This window comes from Phocoena sinus, chromosome 7 (assembly GCF_008692025.1).
Source record: "Phocoena sinus isolate mPhoSin1 chromosome 7, mPhoSin1.pri, whole genome shotgun sequence".
Taxonomy (NCBI): Eukaryota; Metazoa; Chordata; class Mammalia; order Artiodactyla; family Phocoenidae; genus Phocoena; species Phocoena sinus.
This window is the reverse complement of record NC_045769.1, coordinates 27,558,522-27,573,694: the sequence shown is the minus strand read 5'-3', so window position 1 is coordinate 27,573,694 and position 15,173 is coordinate 27,558,522. Positions and strand designations below refer to the sequence as shown.

At 35.6% G+C, this 15,173-nt stretch overlaps 1 protein-coding gene across 7 annotated transcripts in view; it reads left to right on the top strand.

The window, feature by feature from the left end:
• Positions 1 to 15,173, top strand: part of MAP2 (microtubule associated protein 2) — a 278,280-nt gene that overhangs the window by 63,951 nt on the left and 199,156 nt on the right. The window contains exon 1 of one of the 7 annotated variants that reach the window (XM_032637127.1): positions 4,064 to 4,112. The exons of the other annotated variants lie outside the window; for them this stretch is intronic. The gene's annotated coding sequence lies outside the window, so the exon portion shown is untranslated. Of the gene's footprint in view, positions 1 to 4,063; positions 4,113 to 15,173 lie in introns of those variants that run through there. 7 annotated transcript variants of the gene reach the window in all.

The following is a 15,173-nucleotide window of genomic DNA, read 5'->3' as shown; positions in this document are numbered from 1 at the left end:
CTTGTGAGATGTAAACAGAAATACTTCAACCTGCTGTAGGATTTCTAATTTGATCTGACCAACACAACATGATTTGTAATAAACAGGTATAAGGTTATTTCTCATTGGAAAAAGAGGGGGAAAAAAGCTTTAGCGGTTAACTCTCAAGATTGCTGACATGTTCCCTACCTTTTTGGTGTGGAGAAAGAGACTTGGAGAATGAAGAAGTGGTGCTCTTAATATGCTGATAAGTTAAGCTGCCTAGAAGCAGATGCTGAATCCTATTGAAAAGAATTTCATTTGAGTTATGCGGAGAGCATTGTTCAGCAAACTACTACACAAGAAGTCTTGACCTCTGTGTTTGAAATGGCAGATGTTCACAGTGAGGATTGAGCCTTAGGGAAACATAAATCTTCACTATTCTGTGCCTATTTGTTCACTAAATGGGTTGAGTGGGGGGGAAAAAAGGTTCAGAGTTTTTTACAAAGCAGCTGCTCTAGGCACTGCAAATGGATGTGCTCCCCTTAAGATAAGAAAAGCAAACAAGCAAACAGAAATCCTCAGACAGTGTGAGTTCACCAGGTCTAAAATGAACTCTTCTTCAAAACTGTTTCCATTACATATTTTCAATGCAGATCAGGTGGGTTAAGGATGGGATTTTTTTTTCTTATTTCTGCCAAAAGGAGAATTTTCAACTATTTCTTTAAATTTGACAACAGCATCAGAAAAGTACAACATTAAGCACCTTCACTGAACACCTTGCTAAACCTGTGTGTTCAAATACAAGGTTCACATAACTGAAATAGTGTTAATATATTAAAGTTTGTATTTGACACATGCTGTATTGAAAAGAAAATAAATAAAAATTTTTGGAGAAGGGGATGGGTTGGGGGACAGTGATGGGGGCAGGTCGGAATGTCCCCCCGCAGTCACATTATGGAACGTATAAAGCAGCCAGGTTCATGTATCATAAAGCCTGACTTTTGAAAAATTCCACAAATCTCATTTTGTTTTTACTATGACAGTGTATATTTGAAAGTGCCTGCAGAACAGATAAAATCCAGTCTATTTAAAATAACCTAAAGATATCAGGACATCAATCTAGCATGCCAAAGAGCTCTTAGCAAGAAGAGATTGTGATCAAACAGTAAATTGACTTAAAACTGCACACAAATTAACATGTGGTTCTGTGTGGTTTTTCCTTGTCTCCTGGCAACTAGGGAACTTTTTCTTAGGGAATGATGACTGATGATCAACAAGGTTAACATGTACCCATATACAGCATACCCACTCCTTGTTGTTTGTCTTTCATCCCCTAATGTTCATGTGTACTATTTTAGCCACCTCTTGCACGCCCAGTAGCACATGTGAACATGCACACATACATGTACATGCACACACAGTCCACGTGCCCAGTGCATTGAACCACTGTCCTTCCCACTCTCCTAGTATTTTTTCTCTGATTTTAGGAAAATATTTTTCTTCCTCTCCTTTACATCTCTCTCTCTTTACCAGTCTTTTTTTTTTTTTTTTTAATAATCTCTCCTACTTTCTCTTTTCTTTAAATTTGTGGAGCAAAATTGAAGCAAAGCAAAACAAAACAACTACGCTTAATAGAGAATGTCCCAGACTTTTTCAGCTTATGGCATTCTGAGTATCTCAATAATTTTTTTCATGGCACCCCTAGGCTAAAAGTAGTACCTCACAGTTTTATTTAATTATATAAGAAGTATTTAGATCTTAACTCAGTCACCTTTTTTTTTTTTTGCGGTACGCGGGCCTCTCACTGTTGTGGCCTCTCCCGTTGCGGAGCACAGGCTCCAGACGCGCAGGCTTAGCGGCCATGGCTCACGGGCCCAGCAGCTCCGCGGCACGTGGGATCCTCCCGGACTGGGGCACGAACCCGCGTCCCCTGCATCGGCAGGCAGACTCTCAACCACTGCGCCACCAGGGAAGCCCACTTAGTCACCTTTTGAAAAAAAATATTACACATAAATTGAAAAGAATCTTTTTATTTTATACTTAGAAACTCGCAATTATTTACTAATGGGATATGTGTGCCTGTTGGCTACTGCCCAGCCCTCAAACCTAAGAGCCAGATCGGATATTGTCATGCTCATTTCTTACTCCACATTGGTTTTCATGCAGTGTTAGTATTTGCTTTTATATCACAAACACCATCAAAACCCAAACTTTGCAAAGCTACGGTATCATTGAAAGGAATGTAGCATAATCCAATATTGAAACTGTGAACTACTCCAGGCTAGTAGTTTGTGTGGTGCCTGATGGATGTTGCTGTATTTTTTCACATATTGAAAATATTTCATCCTTCTCTGAATTTACTGTGGTATCCTGGGGTACTATGGCACATAGTTTGGGAACTGATGGTTTTATACTAAAAGAATATCTGTATCAAAGTAAAATAAAGTCAGATATTTGAAGTGGAAGTAGGTATATCAACACCATTAGTCTTGAAGTCCCTCAAAATGCCTGCAAAGCCTTATTTTTTAATTTCCACAATTTTATCCAAGTTGTATGGATACAATTTCATCCAAGTTGTATGGATACAATTTCATTCTGTGTGATAAAATTCACTTTTCTTAAGCACCTGCTCTTAAGACTAAAAATCAAGAATTTCATTTTCAATCGTATTTTTACTAGTATTCCCTTTATATTATTTTTTACTAAAATTGTATATTTAAGGTGTACAACATAATTTGATATACAGATGCATAGTGAAATGATTACTACAATCAAGCTAATTAACATATTACCTCAAAATATATTAATATTATTTTAGATGGTTCTTTTCATTAAATAATTATGATTTTTAGGTTAATTAGCTTTTGGACTTTACCTAGGAGCCTAATAATGAGCCATTTCTAACAATATCATGTGGAACATATTCCAATTTCCAACCAGTTAGTCACAAACACACTTCTAGAACCTAACTTGATTTTTTTAAATTGGAGATTTAGCCATGGATGCTCCCTGCAGCAAGCCAAGAATCTCACTCTGTCATTTTAAAGTTATCTTCTCTACTAACTGTCCAAAAGACAGGCTGACTTTTGGCACAGAAGTTTGGGGTTTGCTTTTGTCCTTGGTTTACTTTCTTGTTACTTCCACTTGACAATGCGCTTCTCAGCATGATTTGGTGGTTAAGACTTAGGTGTAAGAAAATGATGGGAAGATTGCTAGGTTGCCATTGGAATTGTCATACTTGACTTTTGTTGCCTTTAAACAGATTGTTGATGCTGCACTTTGAATCTGCAGACTGTCTGTGGATGTTAAATCAGATTAAGGATCCAAATACATCAGTTTTATTATTATTTCTTTTTTAAAGATTTTTTTTTGTGGACTTTTTTTTTTTTTTTTGGCTGCCTTGGGTCTTCGTTGCTACTCACAGGCTTTCTCTAGTTGCAGCAAGTGGGGGCTACTCTTCCTTATGATGCATGGGCTTCTCATTGCAGTGGCTTCTTTTGTTGCTGAGCATGGGCTCTAGGTGTGTGGACTTCAGTAGTTGCAGTGCGTGGGCTCAGTAGTTGTGGCTCGTGGGCTCTAGAGCGCAGGCTCAGTAGTTGTGGTGCACGGGCTTAGTTGCTCCATGGCATGTGGGATCTTCCTGGACCAGGGATGGAACCCACGTCCCCTGCATTGACAGGTGGATTCTTAACCACCGTGCCACCAGGGAAATCCTTCAGTTTTATTATTTTTACTTAAACATCTTTCAAGTTAAATGGTAGTATATTCAGTACAGAATTTAACAAATACTTTTGGTTGATGTTTTAGAATATAAATATAACAATTGTTCTACTTTAAATAAATAGACACTGCTGAAAATAAAAATAGTATCTAATTTGGACATCTAATATATGTTTTTAAATGAAATCCAGAAGATAATTTTAAGTTTAAAGTTTTACAGCTACATAGCCCCCTTGTTGTAAATGGATTGGATATATGGTCAGCCAGTAAATTTTATGGGCAGGGATCCAAGTAACTTAACATCATCTTCCTCTTTAGTAAAATAAAAGACTAAATCATTCCATTGATTTAATTTATGGGATGTTTTCTGTTTATCTTTCAGATTTTATTGATCTGATCCCAGGTGTCTTGTGACTGCTAGCTGGAATTAAGTTTGGTGGTGTGTTTATATAGTGATTATGAATAAACTGTGAAATAAAATAGAGGCATCATGGACCTTTGGACAGTTGGGTCAGAGTACTTTTGCAGGTTGTGGTAGAAAGCTGAAACTTGTTGAGAACTGGATACATTTCAGACTTGGGGCACTTACAGACATGTTTTCCTGAACAGTGTTTGTTTTCATAGTATTTCTTTGATTATCGAGAGTTTCATTTATTTTACCTGTCTTACTTGCTAAATTTTGATTAAATAAAAAGATCCAATTCTAATTCATTCATTTAATAAACGTATCAAAAGAGTGATTTCTTTGTAAAGCTGACTAGCATTTTAAAGAATGGTCAGCTTTCTGAATATGCAGAAAAATACTTTTGAAGCCCACAATTGGGTAGCCACATTTCCTAAGAATGGTAGAGTTGAAAAATTGCTCATCAGTTGTAAGTTTCAGTTAATTAGCAGAGTTTTAAGATGCCATTCCTTTTGTTCTATTTTCTTGTTAATTGGTTTTAAGGGAGACTCAAAAACAGCTTAACTGAGTTTAGAGTAATAACAGCCTCACAGGGCACTCACATCAGTTGGCTTACAATTTCATTTATCCCTTCTTTCTTCTCTAGAACATGTATTTATATTGTAAAACAAAATAAAAAAACTAAACCCTGAATAAAATAAGGGCTTTTGTTGCTTATAAAAGAGCAAAATGCCAGGTGCTGCTAAACTTTTTGTACAGGCTTTTTTTTTTTTTTTTTTTTTTTTTGCGGTACGCGGGCCTCTCACTGTTGCGGCCTCTCCCGTTGCGGAGCACAGGCTCTGGACGCGCAGGCTCCGCGGCCATGGCTCACGGGCCCAGCCGCTCCGCGGCATGTGGGATACTCCCGGACCGGGGCACGAACCCGTGTCCCCTGCATTGGCAGGCGGACTCTCAACCACTGCGCCACCAGGGAAGCCCTGTACAGACTTTTGATTAATAATTAACTTAAAGAAAAACATTGGCTTTTCCTTTATGCATACATTAATCAGGCATTTAGCCTTCAAAAGCCCATATTTACCCTTCAGATTGCAGTGTCTAACACGTAGCAGGCACACGGTAAATATGTACCTTTTCTGGCCTCAATTCTGACCTCACTCTTCCAACCCCCAATATCACACACACACACACACACACACACACACACACACACACACAACTACTGTTATTTCTACTTTTCGTGTACAAACTGTGCTTTCTTATCCTTGAAATCTGGATGGATTGAAGCAAATAGGTTATACTGGAATCATGACTACTGATAATTGGCAACTTGATAAGGAAAAAAAGGAACATGTCTATAATAGTGACAGTAAAAAGTCTCTATTTGTAACTTGCATTGTTTCATTATGTGTTCATACAGTTTACAGTTGAATTTATTGGAGACACTTAGGCTGACTCCCTTTTATAGTCACTCCTCAGTATATTCTGTGTAAACTTGCACACATTTAAACATGGAATTTCTTGTAAGACTATTTTGGACTTTTTCCTACTCTTCTTTCCCTGCCAGCTTCTACCCATCTGCCAATCAAAAATTACAAGTAGAATGAGATTTTTGGCAAAGTAAAAATCTTTGAATCAGGAATATTTTCAATGCACAGGGTTAAATTTGAATTGTTATTTTAAAATTTTAATTAAAAGTAAATTGGGGCTTCCCTGGTGGCGCAGTGGTTAAGAATCTGCCTGCCAATGCAGGGGACACCGGTTCGATCCCTGGTCTGGGAAGATCCCACATGCCATGGAGCAACTAAGCCCGTGTGGCGCAACTACTGAGCCTGCGCTCTAGAGCCCGCAAGCCACAACTACTGAAGCCTGCACAGCTAGAGCCCGTGCTCCGCAGTGAGAAGCCCACGCACTGCAACGAAGAGTAGCCCCCACTCGCTGCAACTAGAGAAAGCCCATGCGCAGCAGTGAAGACCCAACACAGCCAGAAATAAATAAATAAAATTAAATTTAAAAAAAGAGAATTGTATTTTGTCCTCTTCCTTTTGTATTTTTGTTTTATGGTTGGTATGGTCAACATGACAACTTGAAATTTCATTTCATTTTGGCCACTTTTCAGAAAAAAAAAAAGCTAAAATGAAACATGTAAAAAGAAAAGAAATAAAAGGTTTTGTTAAATAGAAGTGTAAATAACTGTAAGAGTAATACACAAAAACTTTTCTTAATGTGATCCTCTACTCATCTTCCATATGGAGAGTTTCTTTTGTGAGAGTGTGAACATAATTTTAGTGTGTTTGGTCTGATTGTGAAAAGTCAGGATGACTTACATACTCCAAAATAAATATATCTATTAAAATATATAAAGTGTGCATAGAAATGGAAGCATGTTTAAACATCTCATATTACCAAGTCTTTTCACTTGGATATGTATGGTTCAGTACAATTTGTATTATTTCTCTTTCCAACTGAGAATGATAAGATATTTAAATTAAATTTGGTAATCAGTTATCTAAATTACATTTTGGAAAAGCAGCTAGATTTAACAAGACTTTTTAGAGATACATTAATTCACCAGAAATAGCCAGATTCTCAACACAAAATATGATATATAATAGAATTGCTATTCTTTTCTCAACTAGAGCTGGGTTATTTTGCTTCAGGGAAAAAAGGGGTTTCCCTTATAGAAAAGCTTCTTCTTCTATAATATTAGCTGAGCAAAATAACTAGTGTTGCTAGATAAAAGCAAGTTATAGATAGGAATATATAAAATGGAATATCAGAAATGTGCTTGCACTTCTGCACAGTAAAGGAAACCATCAACAAAATGAGAAGGCAACCTCCTGGATAGGAGAAAACATTTGCAAATCATATATCTTATAAGGGGCTAATATCCAAAATATATATATAAAACATATATAACTGAAGAGCAAAAAAACAAACAATCCAATTAAAAAGTGGGAAGAAGATATGATAGTTATTTTTCCAAAGAAGATGTACAGATGGCCAACAGATACATGAAAAGATGCTCAACATCATTAATCATCAGGGAAATGCAAATCAAAACTGCAATGAGATGTCCCCTCATACCTGTTAAGATGGTTACTATCAAAGAGACAAGAAATAACTGTTGGAGAGGATGTGGAGAAAACGGAATCCTTGTGCACTGTTTGTGGGAATGTAAATTGGCCCAGCCACTACGGAAAACAGTATGGAGGTTCCTCAAAAATTTAAAAATAGAGCTACCATATGTTCCAGCAATTCCACTTCTGAATATTTTTCTGAAGAAAGTGAAAACACTAATTTGAAAAGATATATGCACCCCCATGTACACTGCAGCATTATTTACAAGAGCCAAGATATGGAAACAACCTAAATGTACATCAATGGATGAATGGATAAAGAAGATATCGTATATGTGAAATGGGTGAAGGGAGGCAAAATTTACAGTCTTCCAGTTATAAAATAAATTGTGGGATGTAATGTACAGCATGGAGACTACTGTTAATAATACTATGTTGCACATTTGAAAGTTGCTGAGAGACTAGATCTTAAAAGTTCTCATCACAAAAAAAAAAGATTGTGTAACTGTAAATGGTGATGAATGTTAACTAGACTTATTGTGGTGATCATTTCACAATATATACAAATAGCGAATCATGTTGTACACCTGAAACTAATATAATGGTGTATGTCAATTGTACCTCAATAAAAATTTTTTAAATGTCCTTGCAACATTTCATCAACTCTAAGATATACATTTTTTTACATTAAACTATGTAAAATCAAAAAATGCCGTAGTTAAATTGGCAATTTTTTTTCTTTCTTGGTGGCAAAGTGTGCCCTACAATGGATTCTATCTTAGATTCTATGAAATATAGTGTTACTGAATTCAGATTGGAAAACAATTTAAATTTCCTCAAGTTATTACAAAAGGAAATCAGAGTGAAGTCCAGAAACTAGAAAGTCAAGCTTGATATTCATTCTTAAAAACACTTTATACCACAATTTTTACCTTTTAAAAAACATGTATTGATTTTTCTGATATTTTTCTTTTTTATTATTAATACTGCTACCAGTATTTTGGCATACTTCCCTCCAGTTTTTGTCTTGCTTTGCTTTTTCACAAAAGTGAAGTTATACTTTGTATCCTGAGACTCCTGGTTTCTTGAAAAATGTGATTTTAACAGCTGTGTAATATTTCATCCTATTCCATACTTCTTTTTACCATTTCCCCACTGTTGGGCATTCAGACTATTTTCAATATCTCATTATTTCTACCTGGACCTGGATTTCTCTCCTAATTCTAGTTTATCCCTCTGCCTTGAATTCAGCTGCTTGTAGTCACATTGTCTGACTTTATTATTTTATCTGTAAAATGGGAATAAAAATAACTTACACTTCACTTAAGGATTAAATGAGATAATGCATATTTATGGATCTTAAATAGGGAAATTTTCAATTCATTTTTAAATTCTCTGTCAAAGGCCTTTTCTTTTCATAGTTTTTACATGAGTAATACATTCTGGTGTTTCTCCCAAGACAGGGAATAAAACCAATGAAGATCTTTAAATTATTGTCATAAGATAAAATACATAAATGAAAAAGCTGGAATATAAATATTTTGTTTTAAACTGATCAAAAAAGTAATTTCTCTGTGCTCTGCTGAGTAGTATTATATCTTTTATTAAAGATACTCTTAGCAGGGCTTCCCTGGTGGCGCAGTGGTTGAGAGTCCGCCTGCTGATGCAGGGGACACGGGTTTGTGCCCCGGTCCGGGAAGATCCCACATGCCGCGGAGCAGCTGGGCCCGTGAGCCATGGCCGCTGAGCCTGTGCGTCCGGAGCCTGTGCTCCACAAGGGGAGAGGCCACAAGAGTGAGAGGCCTGCGTACTGAAAAAAAAAAAAAAGATATTCTGAGCAAACTAAGCAGCGTATTGCACAATTAAGCAGATTTTCACTTAGAAAAAAAAAAAAACTGTATAAAATGCTAATACTTTGAGGATACCCTTAAGTCTTACTAGTAAGCTGCAGTGGGTTGCTTTCCAGAGTCAAGATAAAGTCTTTGATCAGCTATATAGTCAACCTTCAGTTACCACCTCAAGAAGAAGTTCTATTTCCCCTTTAACTTGCTTCATGTTGCTTCACACATCTCTCATAGCATTCATTCATGCTTCTTTATGTTATATGTTACGATTATTTCCAGATATGTCTTATCTTTGCTAGCAACTCAGCAACTGGGGTCTTCACTCTTCTGCTTCCTGCCCTGGTAGGGCCTCATAGGAGTGGACACCCTGATAATGCTTATTGAATGAATTGTAAAGATTAGAAGCAAAAATGAACAATTTTATTATATATTTGTAAACTAAATATATAGCTAAAAATATATGTGTGTGTGTATATATATATACACATATGTGTATATATGTTATAATAATTTTTAATCACTGTATTCTTTCCCTTGGTGATAGAAAAAAGTTGAGCAAAAAAAGTAGGGACTTTAAACAGATCACCCAAAAGACATTTGAAGTAGTAATAACTACTTGGTTTAATTTGGGGAATTTAAAAAAGTAAAGGTATGAGAAGGGTGATTGCTTTGTCATTCTACTTTATTCCTACATTGAGCATAATATAATGATGGTATACTTATGGATGAAAACATATTCAGAATTCTAATTATTGGATTGACATGTGATAAAGTGACTTTGAGATTCTGGAAAGATTTGTAGACTACCTAATTATTTCTTTACCACTTTAAGGAGAGATGCAAAGCTGCTAGAATCACACTTCAAACTGGAAAGGCCAGTTAGTCCTTGGAGAATTTGTTTTCTTCTGTGCAGCTTTCTGAAATCTGAAGCATCATAAATACTTACTTTCTCCTTTTTATAAAAAGTAATCCTTTCCCATTACAAACATGCCAATCAAGAAATAAGCCTCATGACATGATTTGGAATGGGATTGGTGGGGAGGCGGTTGGAGTGGGGGTGAGAGGCAAACGTTATCACCTCTCAATCTCCTCATATGAACCAGTGAAATACCCCAGGAATATATGTTTCCAGAAGTGCTCCTTTATTTTGAGAGTCTTAACATACTGAGGAAATAGGCTTGTTGATTCCCCAGAGGACAAATAGGAAAGTACAACCCATTGGAAATATCTTAAATAACAAGTAACAGATGTTTTTCCCACATGAGAAAAAAATATTCTAGCTGATTGTTTTTGTCTTAACTAAATGTTTGTAGTGTCAAATGGCTACAAGAGACAACCCCTTGGATATACTTTCATACAAACCCCATGCTTATGAAATCAATCCTATGGGTTTAATTCACTGACCAGCTAATTTTTATTCTTTTCCTGAATTCATCTGAAAGAATGCCATTCCAAAGAATAGCACAGCTGATCTTTTTATATCATTTATATCATTAAAGAATACCATGACTTTAATTTGGGCCTATATCTTATTAAGGCAGCTTGGAGAATTTAAAAACATAAGAAGTGCATTTTCTTCTTGTGTAGGAAGGAGTCTGTTCATTTAGAAATCCTTTATTTCTTTTATGGCCTACTTATTGCAAAGTAAGAACTTTATATTATTAAAATGGGATATGCTTTCTTGTTCCTCAGCTTCTATAAATCTACATGAGACTTACTAAGTTTCATCAGTTATTCATCCAAGGATGGAAAATCATCAGTTGCATGGTAGAAAAAGGAAAACAGCGTATAATACGTATACATTAGATAGATACATAGATATGCATGCTGATGTTGGACAGTTTTGCCAGTGAACAATACAAGGGCTTCACTTTGGGGCATACTTGATGGGCCATTCCTGTTAAAGCAGCTAAAATTATCTGCCTTTTCTGAAATCATTCCTTCTAGTTGTTTAGCAATATAAAAATGTTAGTTAAGAAACCATTTTGTGCTAATAAACCAAAGCGGATTTGGTTTCACTCCATATTACTCAGTGTCTTATGACCATCAACTTATGTTACTTTAGAGTCTTTGTTTACTTTTCTTTCCCCTATTTTTAATCTGTTTAGGGAAGAGCTGAATAAAAAAAGAAAAACTTAACATTATACACTTACATCTATATTTGTGTATCTACCCATGTCTCTCTCTCGTTCTTTCTCTTCTCCTCCCTCTCTCTCCTATCTTCCAGTAAAAGTTGTATGTCTGTCAAGTAAAGTTTATAGTTCAAATATAAAAGAAGTCTATTAGCTAATTTTTAGAATATAAATACATATTTGGAACTTTAAATATTATCATCTTCATTTTATGAATAGAGGTACCTAGTCACTAAATCAGACACAATTTTTAAATAAACTATTCCTCTGTGAAATGTAATAGTTCTTAAAATACAGAACAGTCTTTTGGAGGATAAAAATAAGTAGAAAAATACATATTTACCCAAATGTAATTACTGGCTTATAGTATATTTGTATATCCCATTCAATAGTGGCTTCATTTATAAGATATTAATCTTTAGAATGATAAATTAGAGTGAACTTGATATCGTTTGACTGAAGATGTTTTGCTTATAGAGTGGAAATACTTTTTCAGTCTTGTCCCTAAATCTGTTATCACATAGTAGTGCCTTGCCAGAAGTAGCTGTCTAGGTACAAGATGAAGGTACAAGAATGAGTTAGTCCACTTTTAAAAAACACCTATGCTGGCATCTTTAAGGGGTCTTAAAACCATCTTAAAGAATATCAGCCCCATAAATGAGACTAAACTAGACAAAAGGGGTAGAAAACATATATGTGTCCATGGAGGGAAGGAGGGCTTCATTTCTGAAACCATTAGGCAAAGTTAAATTACAAGAATTCCCTTCTCTAATTGTGATTTTTATTTCCAAGTTTTTTTCATTGTTTAAGAATTTTAGGTAAGTTTGGAAATATGGAAAAAGTAGGTCAGTGAGTAGGATGTTTGATTTGATAGGCAACTTTATAGATCCAAACACTTTCAAATTTCACTTTGACTTTCCATTTCTTTTAGGGACTCAGAGATCTAATAGGCCATCTGGCATTAATATCACATAATAATAATAATAATTACCTTTTGGGGTTTTCTACCTCTTTTAACTATTTGGAAATGAAGATGTACATCTTTTCCTATTAGTAGTATGTTTGAGGCATGCATAAGCAGCCATGTAGGCTAGGTGAAATTAATTTGAGAAATTATACTTATATATACAGGCTAGGATATTATATAGGTGTTTCAGTGGAATGTAATCAGCTTCCCTTCTATTTCATACAAGTATTGCACAACATAGAAAATTCATGTACTTAATAATTACTTAAGTTACTTTAAAATATCTTATGGTACTTGAATAATCATGCATTAACTATAAATGGAAACCCCCCCACCACCAAGGAGTTACCTAAATAGTTGTTATTCCTCTCTATCAAACATGATTCTTCTCCTCTACCATACCTGGAATTGCTGTTTTTCTTTTATATTATAGGGGCTGAATAAATATTTGTTAATTTTCTGATTTTCCCATATCTGGGCAGTTTTCATAAACTTTCTTGGTTACTACTAAGGTGCTCAGTTGCAGAAGGAGAATGAGACCAAGTGGCAAAAGTTGTTTTAACTTTGAGTTTAGAAAATACAGAAGCTCTTTACCTTTACATAAATATACAGAAGATGCAAAAGTCAATTACTTCATCATTCAACAAGGCAACATAGGAAGCTTTCAGAAATGGAATATGTTTTGTCACTGCAACATATGGCAAAATGCCAGTGGGAGACATTAAAAGTGTTTGAAACATGATTTGATTTGGTTTTGCTTTCAGAAAGTTTTCTCAGGTAAATGGTTTCTCTTTGGATTAAACATCGTATCTTCTGTGTCATGGTTTGATCAAAGATATTTTTACCAGCTCACTATTTATCTCATAAAGACCACACTGATACTATTCTTGATACTTAGCTCTTTATTTCACCATTTTGACACTATCGTAAATGGTGTCCCACTCAGCTAGTCAAACAGTGTACTGCTTTCTTGGATGTAGAAGTCATTAGCTCCATGTACAAGGTGCCCCATGTGGAAGTCTACCACTTTAGGGTGGGAGGATGATGAGGAGTGGGGAAAGGAAGAAGTGTGCCCAAGGAAGAGAAGAGTTTGTATAAAAAAATCCTAGTTACGGATAAATGCCTGATACCCAAACAATTTTTTTTTGTTTTTTTGCTGTACACGGGCCTCTCACTGTTGTGGCCTCTCCCGTTGCGGAGCACAGGCTCCGGACGTGCTGGCTCAGCGGCCATGGCTCATGGGCCCAGCCGCTCCGCGGCATGTGGGATCTTCCCAGACCCGTGTCCCCTGCATCGGCAGGCAGACTCTCAACCACTGCGCCACCAGGGAAGCCCCAAACAAATTTTTAAAAGGAAATAAAAAGTAAAACAGCCCAGATGATAACCTTTTTTTTTTTCTGATCTAGACTTTGGGTAATCAGATTGCTTCTTTCAGTTTCATACTTCCATGGAAATTCATAAATGATGGTATTTCTAAATCATGGGTTGCTACCAGTACTTTCATAGTAAAAATCTCTGCATATATGAAGTAAGCCTACACAAGAAGATACAATTCTAATGAAACAGAGCAGTTATTACTAAATCAAGTTTTGAGAATACACGTGTGGTTCGAGTCCTAGGTTCTATGGATGCTTTAGAAGTATTAAAAATGGTTCCTTTGGTCTCCAGTAGCTTGTAGTCAAGTTAAGGGAAGGGAAAATGAATGCATATAAATAGCAACTAATACATGGCAATACAATCAAATACTAAGTACAGATATAACTTTCTAGAGAGATCCAGAAAAGGTATAATTCATCGTGATTTACAAGGACTACATAAAAAAAAAAAAAAGGAATTTCAACTGCATTTAAAAGTGAATAGAATTTAAATAGACATATAATGTGAGAGCTAGACAAAGAAGGACATTTCTTAAAAGGGGTCTACAGAAGCCTAGGCACAGAGAAAGGACTGGGAATTTAGGAGACCTGGAACAGAGAATGCAGGACAAGTTTACTTTGGACCTGGATTTTGCCTCTTCCATCTCCCCTTCTGTCTCAACCTTCCATTTTTTCTCTTTCAGCAAATATCTGTTGAACTTTTACGTGTATATTTTTTTAAACTATGAGCAGGAATCCAATCCATCATGAGACTTCTCCTGCTCTTTTTGTGCACAAAGAATAGTTATATAGAGAAATATTAATCTGAAGGTCTGTTCTAAGAGGTTACATTAATAAAATTATGTTTTATGTTAGGTTGTTTTAGAAGAAAAAATAAACATCAATATCTTGACACATGGGAGCCAAATGTTCTAACTGACATTCATGCTATCTGGATTTGTTTTATTTTGGTATTAATATTACCAAGCTTGTTCATAATTAAAGATAAATGAAATAGTAAAATTAAATACCTCTTTAATAAATTTCACATGGGAAATTTGGAATTTCGCCATCTGAATTATTTGTTAAATTTTCTAAAAGGCCTCCACTCCAGGGAGAAGGGTTAATTGGAATTGAAATTATTGGAGAAATATAATTAAAAACAAAAACTTCTCCCAACCCCAAAATCCTTTCCACAAAGTTAGTAAAGAAAGAAAACACTTCTGTTAATGAATAAGCGCTAAATTAGAATGTGATGGGCATCAGAGGCAATCCACTAAGAGATTGCAAAGACCAAAAGAAATTTCACCCTTCTAAATAGTCAAGCAGATACAACCCATTACATACATGCTTTCAAGGGAAACAATAACTAGTTCTCGAGTAAGAGGACTGAATTTACTTGGCAACTGGGGTGACCATCTGTGTTAGCTAATTGGCTTTCTTTAGTGGAGGGAGAGACTTCTAGTACCTTTCCAACAGGAAGTAGTTTTACAACTTGGAGCAAGAAGCCAACCTAAATTAGGCTCTAATACTCTCCAGCAAGAATTGGGAGATAGAGGAGCTATTCCCCCTCAATGTTTGCATTTCAAAAAGATGGCTCCCAGGTCTTTGAAAAAAACATTTCTGAATGGGAGGGTGACTGGAGACTTAATTAGCTATTATAAAGATTTACATGCATTTGAAAAGGAAGGTGCAAGAATTTCTAAAAGAAAAA